Below are 17,842 nucleotides of genomic sequence, written 5' to 3'. Positions count from 1 at the left end.
GCCTATGTTCCTTTGGGTCTGGTTTACTTCACTTAATATGATTTTTTTCCAAGTGCAAAAAACATTTTAATGTCTTCCCAATGAAAATGACTCAATTTGTGATTTTATGAAGTTGAATGATTCTCACCAGACTGAGTCCAGTTCCTGTCACTTTCTTCCCCTGTCATGGGCACTGGTCCTAAAGGTATTTTTCATATATTTTTTATTGTTATTAATAGAAGGGTTACATTATATTCACCAGAAAGAAGATATATTACTTCACATATATTGATAATACCCTTTCTTATGTTATAGTCCCCATTTCCTTCCCCCCTCCCCCGCTCATCTTGATTTCCCCCCTTCCCTATCCTATTTCAAATACCCAATTAAGCATATATAAAATATATCCGATAACAAGGTGAAATAATGTAACAATATGAGATAACCAAGGGACAGCAAAAGAGATGAGAGATAACACAGTACATTAAGGAAAACAATCACTCATTATATGGCTTTTGTTTCTATATCCTGAAAGTCCTTACATTTAGTATCATACTATATGGCCTTATTTATCTAGATTTTGTTCTATTGTAAATCTCTGCTAGGAGAGCCCAAGGTTTCTACTGATTATGATAAATGAGGGAAACCATTAAGCCTATGTTCCTTTGAGTCTGGCTTACTTCACTTAATATGATTTTTTCTAAGTCTTTCCATTTCCTTACAAATGGGGCAATATCGTTCTTTCTGACAGCAGCATAGAGATTAATTTTATTTATTCATAATAAATAAAATAGCGGTAGTGAGCAAAGTTCAGAACCCTCTTTGTCATCATCCTACCTCCTTTTATTCACTTTTACTTGGGGAAGAAACCCAAATGAAAGATATATCATATCTGTGCCCAAGAACACTTGTTCTAAAGCTCATGGACTCTGTCTGACATCCCTTCTTCACACAAAGGAAGCCTATTCAAACTTAGATTATCTTCTATTCTTTTTTCATATATTTTTATTGTAATTAATAGAAGGGTTACATTTTATTCACCAGATAGAAGGTGCATTACTTCACATACATTGATATGCTTTCTCATGTCTTGGTTCCCATTTCCCTCCCCTCACCCCCACCTCTCATCTTGTTTTCCTCCCTTCCCTATCCAACTTAAAAACCCAAACACCCATACATTCAATATATCAGATAACCAGGTAAAATACTGTAACAATATAAGATAACCAAGGGACAGCAAAAGAGATGAGAGATAACATAGTACATTAAGGACAACAACCACTCATTATATGGCTTTTGTTTTTATATCCTAGAGGTCCTTTCATTTAGCGTCATACTATATGGCCTTATGTATCTAGGTTTTGTGCTATTGCAAATCTCTGCTAGGAGAGCCCAAGGTTTCTACTGATTATGACAAATGAGGGAGACCATTGAGCCTATGTTCCTTTGAGTCTGGCTTACTTCACTTAATATGATTTTTTTTAAGTCTTTCCATTTCCTTACAAATGGGGCAATGTCGTTCTTTCTGACAGCAGCATAGAATTCCATTGTATATAAATACCAAATCTTGTTGATCCACTCATCAACTGAGGGACATCTGGGTTGGTTCCATATCTTTGCTATGGTAAATAGTGCTTCAATGACCATCGTTGTGCTAGTGGATTTAGTATGTCCTTGTTTCTGAACAATTGGGTAAATGGCAAGTAGTGGAATTGCTTCCTCCCCCTAATTTCAGACAGTCCTATTGCAATTGTTTTTCTCTTTATGAATACATATGTTCATTTATGTACATATAGATATATATGATCTTTTATGTACATATGTTTATCTTTTGGATTTAGCTTCCACATATGAACTTTGTGCATTCTGAAACTAATTCTTTTTTTATATATATATATTTTTATTGTAATTAGTAAAAGGGTTACATGATATTTGCCAGATAGAAGGTGCATTAATTCACATACATTGATACCCTTTCACATGTCTTGGTACCCATTTCCCTCCCCCCCACACCCCCCACCCGTCTTGGTTTTTCCCCCTTCCCTATCAAATTTCAAATAACCAAATACAAATAAATTCAATATATCAGATAACAAACTGAGATACTATACCAATATGGGGTAACCAAGGGACAGCAAAGGAGATGAGAGACAACATAGTACATTAAGGACAACAATCATTCATTATATGGCTTTTGTTTCAATATCCTGGAGGTCCTTTCAATTAGCTTCACATTATATGACCTTATATATGGCCTTTTGCTCTATTGCAAATCTCTGCTAGTAGAGCCCAAGGTTTCTACTGATTATGACGAATGAGGGAAACCACTGAGCCTAAGTTCCTTTGAGTCTGGCTTACTTCACTTAATATGATTTTTTCTAAGTCTTTCCATTTCCTAACAAATAGGGCAATGTCATTCTTTCTGACAGCAGCATAGAATTCCATTGTGTACAAATACCACAACTTGTTGATCCACTCTTCAACTGAGGGACATCTGGGTTGGTTCCATATCTTTGCTACGGTGAATAGTGCTGCAATGAACATTGTTGTGCTAGTGGGTTTAGTATGTCCTTGTTTCTGAATGGTTGGGTAAATGCCAAGTAGTGGAATTGCTGGGTCATAGGGGAGTTCTATGTTTAGCCTTTTGAGGCACTGCCACACTGCTTTCCATAGTGGTTGAACGAGTTTGCACTCCCACCAACAGTGTAGTAGTGATCCCTCCTGGCCACATCCCCTCCAGCATCTGTTGTCATTCGTTTTCCTGATCCTGGCCATTCTAACTGGAGTGAGATAGAATCTTAGAGTTGTTTTGATTTGCATTTCTTTTATGACCAGAGATGTTGAGCATTTCTTCATGTGTCTATAGGGCATTTTTGTTTCTTCTTCAGAGAAGACTCTCTTTAAGTCTTTGGCCCATTTTTTAATGGGATCGTTGTTACTTTGGAGGTTAGTTTTGGAGTGATTCAATTTTTTGAGTTGTTGATATATTTTAGATATGAGGCCTTTGTCCATTGTTTGGTTGGTGAAGATCTTCTCCCATTCTGTAGGCTTCCTGATTAGTTTACTAGCTATGTCCTTTGTCATACAGAAGCTCTGCAGTTTAATGCAGTCCCACTTATCCAGCCTTTCTCTGATTTGTTGTGATTCTTGGTCCTTATTAAGAAAGTTTCGACCTGTCCCAAGGAGGCCTAGTGTATCTCCTATTCCTTCCTGTAGAGTTTTCAGTGTGACAGCTTTTACCTCCAGGTCTTTGATCCATTTGGAGTTAATTCTAGTGCAAGGTGACAAAGAAGGATCCAGCTTTAGTTTTCTGCAGGTGCTTAACCAGTTCTGCCAGCACAACTTGTTGAAGAGGCTGTCTTTCTTCCATTCTATTTTTTTGGCTCCCTTGTCAAAGAATAGGTGGCCATAGGTCTGTGGTTTAATATCTGGGTCCTCAGTTCTATTCCATTGGTCTTCAGGCCTGTTCCTGTGCCAGTACCAAGCTGTTTTGAGAATTATAGCTCTGTAATAGAGTCTAAAGTTTGGAATTGAAATTCCTCCAGCACTGTTCTTTCTGCTAAGAAGTGTTTTTGCTATACGGGGTCTTTTATTATTCCATATGAAGTTTTGGATTGCCTCTTCTATTTCTTTGAAGAATGACATTGGGATGTTGATGGGTATTGCATTGAATTTGTAGATAGCTCTTGGCAAGATTGTCATTTTCACAATGTTGATTCTTCCAATCCAGGAGCATGGGAGGTTTTTCCATTTCCTTAGTTTCTTGTTGTAGGCACTCAGTGCTATAAATTTTCCTCTGAGTACTGCCTTTGCTGTGTCCCAAAGGAGTTGGTATTTTGTGTGCTCCTTACTGTTAAATTTCATAAACTGTTGGATTTCTGTTCTGATCTCTTTGATGACCCATTGGTGATTCAACAATGTGTTGTTCAGTCTCCATGAGTTACAGGGTTTTCGTTGGTGGAGATGTGTGTTCAGTTCCAGTTTGATGCCTTTGTGGTCTGAGAGTGTGCATGGAATAATTTCTGTGTTTCTGAATCTGTCCAGGTTTGTTTTATGGCCTAAGATGTGATCTATTTTGGAAAATGTTCCATGTGCTGCTGAGAAGAACGTATATTGTGTTGTTGCTGGGTGGAATATTCTGCAGATGTCTGTTAGATCTAGTTGGTCTATATAGTTGTTCAGTTCTAAGGTTTCTCTTTTGAGTTTTTGCCTTGTTGATCTGTCCATAGGTGAAAGTGGTGTGTTAAAGTCACCGACAATCACTGTATTTCGATCTATGTATGGTTTCAGTGTAAGTAAAGTTTGCTTGATGAAGTTTGGAGCTCCGGGATTGGGTGTGTAAATATTTAGGATCGTTATGTCTTCCTGGAGGAAAGATCCCTTTAGTAGTATGTAGTAACCTTCTTTGTCTTTTCTTACTAATTTTGGTTTGAAGTCTATTTTATCTGATATGAAGATGGCAACTCCAGCCTGTTTATGGGGGCCGTTAGCTTGATAGAGTTTATTCCAACCTCTCACTTTCAAAAGATGCTTGTTTTTTTTGGGTAAGATGTGTCTCTTGAAGACAGCAGAACGATGGCTCTTGCTTTTTGATCCAACTAGACAGCCTATGCCGTTTAATTGGAGAGTTGAGTCCATTGATATTGAGAGTTAGGATTGAGAGATATTTATTAGGTCCTACCATTTTTAAAAGCTTTTATTTGGGCCTGTGTCTTGACAGTTCTTGTGGTCCTTAGGTGGTATGCTGTTTAGGTGCCATTTCTTTCCCTATATTGCCTTTATTTTGGTTTTCTATGTATAGAACATCTTTCAGAATTCTCTGTAGTGTTGGTTTTGTTGCGACATATTGTTGCAGCTTTTCCCTGGAATGGAATGTTTTTATTGTTCCCTCAGTTATGAATGAGAGCTTAGCTGGGTACAGTATTCTTGGTTGGTAGTTATTTGACTTAAGGGCATGACATATATGCTTCCAGTCACTTCTTGCTTGCATGGTCTCTGCTGAGTAATCTGGGGTTATTCTGATTGGTTTTCCTTTATAGGTTACTGAACCATTTTCCCTGGCTGCCTTTAGGATCCTTTTTTTGGTTTGTCTGTTCGTCTCTTCTTCCACTCTCCTTTTTTCTTTTCTTTTTTTTTCTTTCTTTTCTTTCATTCTTTCTTATTTTTTTTTGTCAGTCATGGCGGCTTGAACTGTGGGCCTGGGCACTGACCCTGAGCTCTTTCACTCAAGTCTAATACTTGAGTCTCACAGACTTTAGTGTCTGGGCTGGCTTTGAACTATGATCCTCAGATCTCAGCGTCCTGAGTAGCTAATATTATAGGCATGAGCCACCAACAAAGGCTGTTTTTTTGTTTGTTTGTTTATGTTTTAATACTGATTCTGTGGGCTGACCTGAGCTTTATTTCAAGGCTGGTACTCTCCCACTTGAACCACAATCTAACTCCCGTAGTCTGTTCAACAGTTCTATTGGCCATGATGTGTCCTCTACTTAATCCTCCTGACTTCATATTCTGTCTTCATCTCAGCTTTCAGTTGATTCACCACATTGTATGTCTCATCTCAGTTCAAGACATCAATGTCTTGAAACTGAAATGAGTCCTTTCCCAGGACTTGGAATCCCAACATCTTGTAACTTGTTTTGTACTGCCTGCTTGCCAGGTCATACAAGTAATACAATTGGGTAAACAGCCAAGTGATATTTGGCTAGGGTGTCCTGGCTTTCTTGATTGAGCATTCCTTCCCTGCTAGGCAAGTGTGAGTACCTCAGCTCTCAGAGCTCACTCCCCTCTCATTCTGGAATGAAGCCCACAGCACCTGAATAGATGTTCTGTTTTCCCCAAATGAGTTAAAAAATAAATGAAAGCAAAACAAAACTTGTGTGTGTTTCAGTCATTAAGGACAACTATAATACCACAACAAAAATAATCTTTGACCTTTTCTTTTCTTTTCTTTTTGTCTTGGAGTTTAGACACAGGGCATGGGTACAATCCCTGAGCTTTTGTGTTCCAGGCTAGTGCTCTATCACTTGAGCCACAACTCCAAATTTGGGTTTGTGTATTTGTTTTTGATCCTTACTTGGACATAAGGTCCAAGGACTTTCCTATCCCTGCTGGCTTCAAACTATGCTCCTCAGATCTCAGCCTCCTGAGTTGCTAAGTTGACAGGCAAGAGCTAACAGCAACCAGCTAAAACCCCTCATTTGAATACTAATATCTTCTATGTTTTTGTGTGCTTAAATAGAATGAAAAAAATTTAAGGAAACAACTTGATCTGGGCTGTGACTTTGTAGACAGAGAAGATTTCTGCTTTCTTCTCTGAAGTTCATCTATTCTGTGCTAGAACTTGTCCACCCCCTTGTGGTCTTTCACCGTAAAGATAGTTCTCAATTTCTGCTAAATAAAAAAGCCTAGAAACTAGAGACAGTCAATGCATGAAAGTTTAAAATTAGATAAAGGAGGGCCAGGAGCGTGGTCTAGTGGTGGAGTGCTTGCCTAGCATGCATGAACCCGTGGGTTTGATTCCTCAGTATCACATACACAGACAAGGCTGGAAGTAGTGCTGTGGCTCAAGTGGTAGAGTGCTAGCCTTGAGAATGCCCAAGGACAGTGCCCAGGCCCTGAGTTCAAGCCCCTGGACTGACACTAAAAATATATATATAACGGTCAAAACTCAATGGATAGATTTTTTTTTTGCCAGTCCTGGGGCTTGGACTCAGGGTTGAGCATAGTCCTTAGGCTTTCCTCAAGGCTAGTGCTCTACCACTTGAGCCACATGACCACTTCTGGCTTTTTCTTTGTATGTGGTACCTAGGAATCAAACCCAGGGCTTCATGAATGCTAGGCAAGCACTCTACCACTAGGCCACATATCCAGCCCCTAGATGTTTTGATTAAGGAACACTCCCCTTTGAAGCACATTTCAGTTGGCTTTGTTCATTCATGGGGAATCTGGAATTGAGATTCAGGACATCTGGGAGGAGTTTGTTGATGGCAACCAGGTAGTGGTGACTTTCATCACCTTACAATTACAAAAAAAAATTGCCTACCTGAGATCACACATGAACTCTCACAGGAGAAACAATGTAAGTGTGTTCATGAAATGCTAATGATAACAAGCAACGCTGAAATTCAGGGAAAGAACAAAAATAAGAAAGAAATAATCACCAAAGAATAAACATTCTCAAATATCTATCCAGAACGAAGAAAACTTTAAGGAATATGTTTAAATTTTAACTTACACTCTTGTCTTTTTTTGCACCAGTCCTGGGGCTTGAACTCAATGCCTGAGTGAAGTTCTGAGCTTTTGTGATCAAGGCTAGCACTCTGCCACTTGAACTACAGCTTCATTTCCAGCTTTTTGGTGGTTAACTGAAGAGAAGAGTCTCAAGAACTTTCCTGTCCAGGCTGTCTTAGAACCATCATCCTCAGATCTCAGCCTGAATAGTTAGGATTACAGATATGAACCACAAGCACCTCGCAGTATTAAGCCAATATTTTAACACTGATAGGGAAGCCCTAGCATTGACTAATGCACATTATTTTGAAGACAGAAGAAATAGCGTGCATGACAGTGAGTTTTAATCTGCAGTTTCATTGAAATGTTGATGAATATATGAGGGATCTCATTTTCCCCTGGTAATTTTCAGCAGACAGATACTAGATGGCCTTGAATGCACTCAATAATGATGAGGAGATGAGATGATTATATTAAAAGTATTAAAGAGAAGATTCAGGTTAACTGACTTTCAAATTGTTAGTCAATTATGGTAGACTTCATGAGAACTTGCTAAAAGCCATGTCATTCTGCTTGTAGTTCTTCTAAATAGCAATCGATACCTATAACATAAAGAATTGGAATGAAATATTAAAAATCTAATTGTCAATGCTGTAATGGTTATTTTTAGTATTTTTCTAATATAGGCAGTAAAAATAACTTCAGTTTTGTGTTATAAACCAAATGAGTGAATCTTAATGAAAAACTATGATGAAATGACTAAAATAGAATAATTGAACAATATATGGCCCATTGAAATACCATTATCAGAAATCTCTGCTATTGTATCACCCTGTATCAGAATCTCTTCTAAATGGACCAAAGACCCCGATATAAGGCCAGACATCATGAAAAGATTACAGGAAGGGGTAGAGGAAACATGAAGTCTTCTAGGCATGGGTCAGAACTTCATAAATGAAGACCCAGGATCACAACAAATCAAGAAAGACTAGATAAGTGGGGCTGCATCAAACCAAAGAGCTTCTGCATGCCCAAAGACACAGCTGAAAGTTATATAGAAATCCCACAGAATGGAAGAAGACTTTTACCAACTCTGCATCAGATAAAACCCTCATATCTAAAATATGCTCAAAACTCAAAAAATTACCCCCCCAAAAATAAACTCTTAAAAACTCAACAGTTCAATCAGTGAATGGGCTAAAGACTTAAAGAAAGACTACTCCAAAGAAGAATAAGAATGGCCAATAGATATGTGAATTAATGCACCTTCTACCTGGCAAATATCATGTAACCTTTTACTAATTACAATAAAAAATTTTAAAAAAAGAATGGCCAATAGATACACAAGGAAGTGTTCAATATCTCTGGCCATAAAAGAAATCCAACTACAAGCAACATTGAGCAGGATGACCGTCGACAGCCGGCGCTTGGCTGGCCTGGGCCGTAGGTAGAACGACATAGAGTTGCCGTCCTTCCGCACAAACAGAGTGGAGGAGTGGGTGGGCCCGTTGGGTCTTGGCTTAAATGCCTCGGCTCCGCCATGGCGAGGCCCGACCCAACGCTAGGTACCCAGGAAACCTAGCACTGCGCGTGCGCAGCACAGCCAAAGCGCCCGCCCTCCCTCCTCCCGGAAGAGGTGGGACTGTGGTGCCTATTTTCCGCTCCGCGCGTGCGCAGCTCACACTCTCCCCTCTTTCCCCGGAACAGGCGGGATTTTTGGAGCTTAACCTGGAAGTAGTCCTGATACCCTTGTTACTTTCCAGTCAGGATCCCTGGGAAAGATGGCCACGCTGCAGGAGGCGGACGTGAACGTGGATGGTGAACTGAACCTGAGCAGGAGGTAAGTGTGGTTCTAAGGTCCGGTGGGCCTCTGTGGGGTGGGGCGCCTCGGGCCAGACCGGGAGGTGCATCGGGCTCCACTGTCCGGGTCCTCGTGTGGCCGCGCTCCGGCCCTGGAAACGATGTCCCCGACCCCCACCCCGGGATCAGCGGGTGCTGGGGTCCCCTGCCTTCACGTTGGGATGGGGAACGCAGGGGCGCACCGAGCAGGGACAGGAAAGGAACGTGGAGCTTGTTGTTGAGCGGGGCGCCAGGCGTGTGTGTGTGTGTGTGTGTGCGCGCGTGTGCATGTTTGCGTGTGCGTGTTTGTGTGTGTGTGCGCGCGTGTGCATGTTTGCCTGTGCGTGTTTGTGTGTGTGTGCGTGTGTGCGCGTGCGTGTGCATGTGCGTGTGTGTGTGCACGTGTGTGTGTCTGTGTGCGTGCGTGTGTGCGTGTGTGTGTGCGTGTGTGTGCGCGTGCGCGTGTGTGCGTGCGCTCGTGTGCGTGTGTGTGCGCGTGCGTGTGTGTGTGCGTGCGTGTGTGTGCGTGCGTGCGTGTGCGTGCGTGTATGTGTGCGTGTGTGTGTGCGTGTGTGTGTGCGTGTGCGCGCGTGTGTGCGTGTGCGTGTGTGCGCGTGCGTGCGTGCGTGTGTGCGTGCGTGTGTGCGTGTGTGTGCGCGCGCGCGTGTGTGCGTGTGCGCGCGTGCGTGTGTGCGTGCGTGTGTGTGTGCGCGCGTGTGTGCGTGCGTGTGTGTGTGCGTGCGCGCGCGTGTGCGTGTGTGTGCGCGTGCCTGCGTGTGTGTGCGTGTGTGTGTGTGCGTGCGTGTGTGTGCGTGTGTGTGTGCGTGCGTGTGTGTGTGCGTGTGTGTGTGCGTGTGTGTGTGTGAATAGTGATTTTTAACAACAAAACATGCACTTCGCTGTGTAGTGGTGTCTCAGGCCTGCAGTCCTAGATACTCAGGAGGCTGAGATCTGAGGATCACAGTTCCCAGCCCCCCTCCCCAGGCACTAAAGTCTGTGAGACTCTTTATCTCCAGTTACCCACCAGAAAACCAGAAGTGGTGCTATGGCGCCAGTTGTAGAGTGCCAGCCTTTAGCTGAAGAACTCAGGGACAGTGGCCAGGCCCAGAGTTCAAGCCTGACTCCACACAGAAAAAACAAAAAAAGTAAACTTTATGATGTCTTAAAATTGTTACATGTTTAATGATGTTCCTTGTAAAAAAATGTAATTTACGGGTCACAGCTGGCTTTAAAAGCTGACCCTCAATTCCCAGCCTCCTAGGTAGCCAGGTTTATATGAATCAGCTACCAATGCACAGTCTCTTTTGCACTTTTAAGTACTACTTTAAAATGCTGGGGATGAAACTCAGTAGGAGAGAGTGTGCTTTCCATGTGCCAGGTCTTCGGTTTGCTCTGTAGTACTAGAAAAAGTGCATAACACATTAGAAGTTTTCAAAAAGAAATTGAGAACATTTACAACTTAACAGGAATTCTCTGTCCTATTTTGTTCCTTGCCTAAGAACTTTCCTTAAAGTCATTCACAGTGTTTATATTGTCTGGAATCAGAGTAATCTTTTACCAAATATAGCCTATCACTAATGTTTAGTTAAAGATAGACTATTACATGCCAAGGAAAAGATAAAAGGAATAAATGTAGTAGGAAATATAAACAAGGCTATCAACTCAAAGGGATAGACAGTTGTTACAGGTGAATGATGTACAGAACCTGGGATATAGAAATCAGTTTTTTTTCGCCATTCTTGGTGCTTGAACTCAGAGCCTGGCAGTATCGTTGGGCTTTCTCAAGGCTAAGACTCTACCAATTGAGTCACAGTACCACTTCTGGCTTTTTCTGTATATGTGATAGTGAGGAATTGATCCCAGGGTTTCCTGAATGCTAGGCAAGCACTTTACCACCAAGCCACACCCCCAGCCTAGAAATCACTTAGGAAAAATAGTAATAGTATTTTTGGATAACCCCAGCCCCAACCCATTTGATTTAATGAATTATAGAATGAGGTACAAACCTGGGAGGCCTCAGTAAAGGCCACCCCTCATTCCAGCTTCCACAAGGACCATAATAGGTGGCTAGATGTGCAATTGAATGGTGACACTGTCACACTCATCGTGCTTGACCCCGAGGGGTGGACTGACAATGAAGAACAAAGGACAACATCATTCCAACATCTTTTCAAAGTTCCCAACTTTATTTATAAGCTGAGATTCAAAGGGCATTGACTTTGGAATTAATCCCTTCATGTATAGTTTCTGATTACATTATTATTTGGCACATTATTTTGTCCTTTCATTTTTAATTTCTCTATAATAATAGAGGTTATGCTGTCTTGATGGAGTTCTAATGAAGATAAAGTTAGCAAATGCATGAAAAGCTTAAAATTTGACCCTGGGACTTCTTCTCTGTGTTTCCTGTAGTTTGCCCTTTCCTCCTGTTTTACTTTTGCTCTCACTGTCTAGATCATTTGCTGTCAATTCCTCCTGGATCCTTTGTTTCTTTCAACTTTTGGGTAACAATTAGGATTCTTTTATTCCTTCTAATTTACTGCCACTAGAGGGCGACGTAAGCCGCAGCGTTACTCCCCTGATCACACTGGAAAGTGGAAGATGGGACAATATTCCCTGGGTCAATCAGTTACTCAAAACAGAAGAGACCTTAGAAACACTGCCAGAACTTCTTATTTTAAAAGCTGGAATGATAGACAGTTAAATACTAGCATGTAGTAAACTCATATGCTGAATTGAAAGTTATTTGTGTAACCACTTAAACATAATTTTTAAAACTTGATTTAAAAATAAGCATGTAGGGGCCGGAAGCTTGGCCTAGTGGTTAAAGTGCTTGCCTAGCATGCATGAAGACCCGGGTTCGATTCCTCGGTACCACATACATAGAAAAAAGCCGGAAGTGGTACTGAGGCTCAAGTGGTAGAGCTCTAGCCTTGAGAAAGTCCAAGGACAGTGCTCAGGCCCTGTGCTCAAGCCCAGGACTGGCAAAAAAAAAAAAATAAGCATGTAGGCCTGACGCCCTGGCTCATGCCTAGAACTATTGATACATAGGAGTCTGAGATCTGAGGATCATACAAGCTTTGGCAGGAAAGTCCCCGGACTCTTAAATCCAAGTAACCAGCCAAGAGCCAGAAAGAGTGCTGTGGCTCAAGTGGTAAAGGGCTAGCCATGAGCAAAGAAGCTTAGGAAAAGCACCTTGGTACTGTGTTCAAGCCACAGGACTGGCATACGTATGCACACAGCAAGCAGGTAATAAAGTTTTCTAAATCACTGTCTATTCTCTACAAATCTATACTTAAAAATAGAATTTATTTTCGCTCCCATGATGTGTTTGTTTTGAAAAAAAGATATATAACTACAAAAGACTCTGTTTTTACAAAGATTAATTGTGAATATTATAAAATCAAAACGAAATTTACATAGTCATTAAAGTGGCAATACTTTAGGTGCATTCTTATTTTTATCTTAACTGCCAACAAATTGAATGTTGTCGCAATTAGTTCTCTGAGCTACTTCAAATATTCAATGACTTAACATTAAACAACCATATGTTCTAAAGTATATAAACATACACAAAAAGTATGTTTACCTATGAGTAACTAGAAACCATGGAATAGCAATATTTTATAGGATCAAAAGTAGACATATCTATTGTAAATATTTAAAATCGACTTGTAGCACACGATTCAGAAAGAACCTTTAGGGCCGGGAGTTTGGCCTAGTGGTTAAAGTGCTTGCCTAGCATGCATGAAGACCCGGGTTCGATTCCTCGGTACCACATACATAGAAAAAAGCCGGAAGTGGTGCTCAGGCTCAAGTGGTAGAGCTCTAGCCTTGAGAAAGTCCAAGGACAGTGCTCAGGCCCTGAGCTCAAGCCCAGGACTGGCAAAAAAAAAAGAAAGAACCTTTATATTTATTAAATTCCCTTTTACACAGATTCTGTATGCTGGGAAGTTTTCTAAGGTTCCTGCTTCTCTTTGCTTCTTGCACTGTTGCCTCATTTGAGCAACGCTGCTGTGATTCCCCTGGGGACATCCCCACTCCACTGCAGACAGTTACACATCTGCAGTGCTGCTGCTGTGACAGAGGTGTCTATGCCCCAGCTATTCAAGAGACAATGGAACTGTTAGACTAGCACCCTAACATCTCAAAAGTTTGGGAAGGTTCCCCTGTGTTTTCATGTTCAAGTTACACCTTGAGAAAGGCCCGTACAATGTTATTTAAGATGCTTAATGTTATTAAGACCTGTGTGTTTGTGTGTGCGTGTGTGTGTGTGTGTGTGTGTGTGTGTGTATGTGTATGTGTGTATGTGTGTGTGCTGGTTCTGGGGCTTGAGCTTAGCATCTGGGCACTTTCCTTAAACTTTATGTGAAGGCTAGCATTCTACCACTTGAGCCATATCTCCATGTCCAGCTTTGAGTGGTTTATGGGAGATAAAGGTTTCATGAACTTTGCTGGCTGGCTGGCTTTGAACCATGATCCTTCGAGCTCAGTCTACAGAGTAGCTAGGATTACAGGTGTGCTCCATGGATTTCCAGCAACATAATTGTGTGTGTGTGTGTGTGTGTGTGTGTATGTGTGTGTGTGTCTGTGTGTCTGTGTCTGTGTGTGTGTGTGTACATAACCAGTGGTGAGGAACAGGTATTGATCAATACAGTTTGGGGTGATAGTATTAAGTGAAAATGGTCAATAAAATTACAATGGTGGTACATGCACATGCTAGTGTTTGCAAGGTTGAGACACGAGGATCATCAACTTGAGATCAGCCTTGTGTATGTAGGGAATCCCTCACTTAGGAAACAAGTGACCCCCATCCACCTCACATACAGTCATTGCTACAAACACCAATTTTTTATCTCATTCCAAAAAAAAAACTTCATCAGACCCAGGTTTCAGAGTTCCCTGGGAAATGGAAATTCCCCTGAAAAGTTGAAAGAGTAGAGGAAGGAAGAGTGCAGACAGCATGAAGAAGTCCTAGGTCTCCAGGACCTACATCCCCTCCTTCCTTAGCAAATGCCACCAACTTATGTTAGCATTGTTCTGTCTCCTCTCAAGTCCCCTGCTTCTTCTCATGTCCTCTTTCTCTGTCCAGGATGTATGGGGAGGCCTAGTCATGAAGCAGACACTCCACAGTTGTTAGAGCCCTTGGCAGATCTAGATAGTGGTTCAGTTTTTGAATGGTCATCCTCCAGGCGACTTCCCTTTTAGGAACCAGGAGGAAGTGTTGGAAAGGCCGAGAGGCCATCATGCCACCTAGCATTTGGGAAGGAGAGCAGTCATCTTAGGTATATGTATGTGGCTCTTTGTCTCTTTCATCTGCTAATACCTCATTTCTTTACTCACTCATTCTGTCACTTATTTCACAAATGTATAATAAGTAAATAGTATTCATAAGAACACTGAGTTCCTTGTCCTCTATCCACTTAGGGTTAGGATCTATAAACCCAAAAAGACATTCCATTCAGAATTATTCTTCCTTCTTCCAGAACCTAACCCAAAAGAGTTGTCCTCTAAGGGATACTGATAAGATTTCATTTATATACTTGATTCTAGTATGTGCATGATTACTGTAACCATATGCCAAGCTTTGTCCTTAACACTTTATAAAAGTAACCTACTATGGGCTAAGCACTGCTGTTACCTACTAAATCTGTCTGCAGTGAGCTAAGTATTTCTAGTATCTCTGCACTGAAAATAGGAAAAGCCACAGCAGGCTAGCAGCTTTGGCTCACACTTGAGTTCCTCACTACTCAGGAAGGTGAGATTTTGAGGATCATCCTTCAAAATCATAGTGTCTGAGAGACTTCACTTTCAGAATAACCAGCAAAAGATGAGCTGGAAGCATAGTTCAAAGTGGTAGAGCACCCACATGTGAAGCCCTGAGATTAAATTGAAGTATAACAGAAAAGAAAAGAGAAACCTAAGGTAGAGGGGTAAGGTACAGCACAGTTGAGAAGGCAGCATTCCTAGAAGCACTCCTCCAGGGCCTGTTTTATAGTGAGTGTGCAAGCCTACATGTGAGGTATGGGGTAGAGGTGCTGCATTTCTTATGTGTTGTATTACTCACTGAGATTGCCTTTTCAATTTGGATTGACCATATTGTTCTTAGCATCAGGACTCAATTGTCATTAGGCTTATTCTGTTAGTACTGAATTTTATACATATCCATTATTGAAACAAAAATAAGTCTGGCAAAGTGGCTTTCCTCTACAATCCCAGCTACTCAGGAGGTAAGGTAGGGGATAAGGTGCAGCCTAGTTCTAGGCAAATGAGGAGAAGCTTACTCTGTAGAATACCCTTAGTACATGTACCCTAATGTTACTTGTGTTATTGTTCACAAAAACCAAGGCATGGAATGAGTGTAAGTGTCTGTTAATATATTTATATATATATATGGATTAAACTATATACACACACACACACACAAATCCATATATATGGATATGTACAAGCTATGTATAACCACCAAAAATACACATGTACATTTATATTTGCTTTATGTCATATATAATGATACAAAACATATAACATGTATTATATTAATTACATATATGTATAATATCTATGCACACAAAGAAAGAAATATTTTTTATTGATAAATCCAGAGACATCTTACCATTGACAATAGTGTGGCTGAACCTGGAAGACTTTTTTTAAGTTTTTTTTCTTTTATTTTATCATATTTTATTGTTGGGATAATGTATAGAAGCATTATAGTTACATTTGTCAGGTAGGGGGAGGATTACTTCTCACACACACATTGATACCCCTTCCCCCTTCCTTCCTTCCACCCCTCCCAATCATCTTGTTTGCCCCTTCCCCTCCTTATTTCAAATAAACAAAATACATACACACACACACACACACACACACGCACACACACACATATATAATATACCAGGTAATAAAGTCAGAAACAGTAACCACATGAGATTAACCAAAAGGAGAAACAAAGATAAAAGAAATAACTTCACATAGTTTATTAAAGACAATACTCACAAAGATAAACCTCTTGTTTCTATATCCTAGAGGTCATTTCATTTAATGTCATCATGTGTGACCATATGTACATAGCTTTTGAGCTATTGTAATCGTCTGCTAAGAGAGTTCTAGATGTGTAATTATTACAAATGAGGGAAACCATGGAGCCTATGTTCCTTTGAGTCTGGCTTACTTCACTTAATATGTTTTTTTTTTCAAGTCTTTCCATTTCTTTTTTTTTTTTTGATTTTTTTTCTTTTTTATTGTAATTAGTAAAAGGGTTACATGATATTTGCCAGATAGAAGGTGCGTTAATTCACATACATTGATACCCTTTCACATGTCTTGGTACCCGTTTCCCTCCCCCCCCACACCCCCCACCCGTCTTGGTTTTCCCCCCTTCCCTATCAAATTTCAAATATCCAAATACAAATAAATTCAATATATAAGATAACAAAGTGAGATAGTGTAACAATATGAGATAACCAAGGGATAGCAAAGGAGATGAGAGACAACATAGTACATTAAGGACAACAATCATTCATTATATGGCTTTTGTTTCACTATCCTGGAGGTCCTTTCAATTAGCTTCACATTATATGTCCTTATGTATCAAGATTTTGCTCTATTGCAAATCTCTGCTAGTAGAGCCCAAGGTTTCTACTGATTATGACGAATGAGGGAAACCATTGAGCCTAAGTTCCTTTGAGTCTGGCTTACTTCACTTAATATGATTTTTTCTAAGTCTTTCCATTTCCTAACAAATGGGGCGATGTCATTCTTACTGACAGCAGCATAGAATTCCATTGTGTACAAATACCACAACTTGATGATCCACTCATCAACTGAGGGACATCTAGGTTGGTTCCATATCTTTGCTATGGTGAATAGTGCTGCAATGAACATTGTTGTGCTAGTGGGTTTAGTATGTCCTTGTTTCTGGATGATTGGGTAAATGCCAAGTAGTGGAATTGCTGGGTCATAGGGGAGTTCTATGTTTAGCCTTTTGAGGCACTGCCACACTGCTTTCCATAGTGGTTGAACGAGTTTGCACTCCCACCAACATTGTAATGTCATCATGTGTGACCATATGTACATAGCTTTTGAGCTATTGTAATCGTCTGCTAAGAGAGTTCTAGATGTGTAATTATTACAAATGAGGGAAACCATGGAGCCTATGTTCCTTTGAGTCTGGCTTACTTCACTTAATATGTTTTTTTTCAAGTCTTTCCATTTCTTTACAAATGGGGCAATGCCATTCTTTCTGATGGCAGCATAGAATTCCATTGTGTATAAATACCACATCATCTTGATCCATTCATCTACTGAGGAGCATCTGGGTTGGTTCCATATCGTAGCTATGGTAAATAATGCTGTGATAAACATCGTTGTGCTAGTGGCTTTAGAATGCCCTTGTTTCTGGAAATTTGGATAAATTCCTAGTAGTGGGATTGCTGGGCGGTAGGGGAACTCTATGTTTAGTCTTTCTTTTTTTTTTTCAAATTCTTTTTTTTAATATTTTTTATTGTAATTAATAAAAGGGTTACATGATATTTGCCATATAGAAGGTACATTAATTCACATACATTGATACCCTTTCATATGTCTTGGTACTCTTTACCCACCCTCCCACCCCCACCCCCGTCTTGGTTTTCCCCCCTTCCCTATCAAATTTCAATTAACCAAATACAAATAAATTCAATATATCAGCTAACAAAGTGAGGTACTGTAACAATATGAGATACCCAAGGGACAGCAAAGGAGATGAGAGATAACATAGTACATTAAGGACAACAATTATTTGTTTTGC

Source organism: Megascapheus bottae, chromosome 2 (assembly GCF_031878675.1).
Source record: "Megascapheus bottae isolate mThoBot1 chromosome 2, mThoBot2.hap1, whole genome shotgun sequence".
Lineage (NCBI taxonomy): Eukaryota > Metazoa > Chordata > Mammalia > Rodentia > Geomyidae > Megascapheus > Megascapheus bottae.
The sequence above is the reverse complement of the archived record's forward strand: the minus strand, read 5'-3'. Positions refer to the sequence as shown.